This window comes from Athene noctua, chromosome Z, assembly GCF_965140245.1.
Source record: "Athene noctua chromosome Z, bAthNoc1.hap1.1, whole genome shotgun sequence".
Lineage (NCBI taxonomy): Eukaryota > Metazoa > Chordata > Aves > Strigiformes > Strigidae > Athene > Athene noctua.
Window position 1 is genome coordinate 74,969,666 of NC_134077.1, and position 2,100 is coordinate 74,971,765.

Sequence of the window (2,100 nt, forward strand, 5' to 3'; positions counted from 1 at the left end):
CGTCTGGCAGCATTAATCTGAATTACCCATCCGGCTGGGTGGGTTTCTGGCTGATGGGGTGGACTGGGCCATGCCTTGGCCTCCTTGCATTAACTTTCTCCAGCTTTCCCCTCTTCTGGCTGCACACCCCCCACCCCCAGTGAATTCTCTGGCTGCACTACCAAATTTTTACTGGTATTAGAGAAACAGATCCAAGAGTCCCCATATGACACCATAGGGTGGTTCATCTGTCTGTGGGTAGGGAGACAGCATGCAAACCTCTCCTGAAACAAGGCAGGGGATACAAGCCCTCATCCAGGCTCTCGGCTGCTTGGGGGAAACAGGCCACTGTTTGCTCCCTAGGTGCTTGTGGGTTTGGCTAGAGTGTGGAAATGGAGAAGTCATTCCTGGGAAACTTGATGCAAACGTTTGCCTGTGTTCCTTGGCACTTTCTCATGAAAACAGTTTCCATGGAAGAAACTGGCTTCCTGGCTGTAAGACTGTGTCTAAGGCTAGGCAGTGGGCGTGAGGTCCCCCCTCAGCAGGAGAGGTGGGCTTGTTCCCAGCTACCTGGGACCAGCTACCAGCCTCTGGGGCCCAGGTTGGCACAGGGAGTAGGACATCCCCAAACCCCTACAGTTGCTTGAAGGCATGCTCTGAAGACCATACTGACAGAGGGCTCTGAAAGAGAGCACTGGCCTTGGCCTATTTCACCCCTCCAGGGCTGGCTACCAGGGTGGTGGGGACAGTGCAGGAGCACCATTGAATGGAGGTTGCCAGCAGACCAGGGTGTAGCAGAGGACTTGGATGGGGATGCGGTGGTAGAGGGTAGGTGGTCCCTGTGGCACTTTTCACTGGCTTTTGGATCCTGTAAGGTGTTGCACAGGAATCATGGGTGGTTTTTTCTCATGGTTTTAAGTTTGGTATCTACAGGCCAAAAATAGTCTGAGAGGGTCTCCTAATCTGTCCCCAGAGTACTGAGCTGTTCCTCCCCTCTTCTGCTTGGGTGGGTGAGGAATGGGCAGGAGTCACACCGTTCAGTAGCTGGAAGTAGTCTTGTGTGGAAATTTTGCCCCTTCCTGGAAGCAGCAGCTGCGAAGTGTCTATAGGATTTCACCCTTCTCCCCACTGGTTGCCAAGGCTTCCCTGGCCTAGGTCAGCATATAGCTTGTAAAGAGTCCCTTGACCCTTTCCCTGTGAGACCATATGTGCTCTAGCAGAGCTTCCTTTCCCACCTCCAGTTCCACCTGCCTGCCAACAGCCAGGAAGGGTGAGCGGAGGTCTCCAACATTTATCCCATATGTTTGCCCTGCTACACCTTCCTGTTCTCCAGCCCATGGGAAAAAAAAAAAAACAAACAAACCAAACAAACAAACAACAAGTGGCTGTAGTTAGAAGGAGGAAAGGGACTAAGCTGGGGTTTGCTGGCCCCTTTCACCCCCCTGGAAGGAGTCTGAAGTGGGTGTGCTTGCCCTTTGCTCTTTCTCTGTGTCTTAGCACCGCAGTGCTGACACTGGATCTGTTCTTATCTGCCTACATCCCATTTGCAGGATGTCTATGCACTCAAGGACGATGCACCCATGAGAGACTTCTGTTTTCTGTCTACCAAAGACAGGAGCCCTGCTCCTGGAGCTTGTTTTCCTTTTTCCATCCATTGCTCTCAATGTTACTAGCAGCAGTGCAGATGAGTGCACAGAGACAAGTTCTCTGCAGAGTCAGAGGTGATGGACTTCTCAAGCCTGCACTAGATCTTGCAGTGAACTGCTGAGAGGGGAAAACAAGGGACTGGGGCCAAATCCAAAGCCCGGACCTGTGGCTTCTTCCTGGTTACCTTCCTGCTCTTCACATGCTTGAAAATGATCTCCAAGAAGTGTTGCTCCATTATTTTTCCAAGAATGGAGGTACTGCTTACAAACTGCTGTTTCCCAAATCCTTCTCCATGCCCTTCTTAAAGGTGGGAGCAATATTAGTTGTTTCAGTCGTCCCTTTCCCAGTTGCCATGATATTCCACTGTGACTGACAGCAGCTTCATTCACATCAACCAACACTGTTAGCTCTTATGAGTGAGTGGCATCCATTCCAGTGACGTCAGTATGTCTCCAGCCTCTCTAAGCAGTCCTT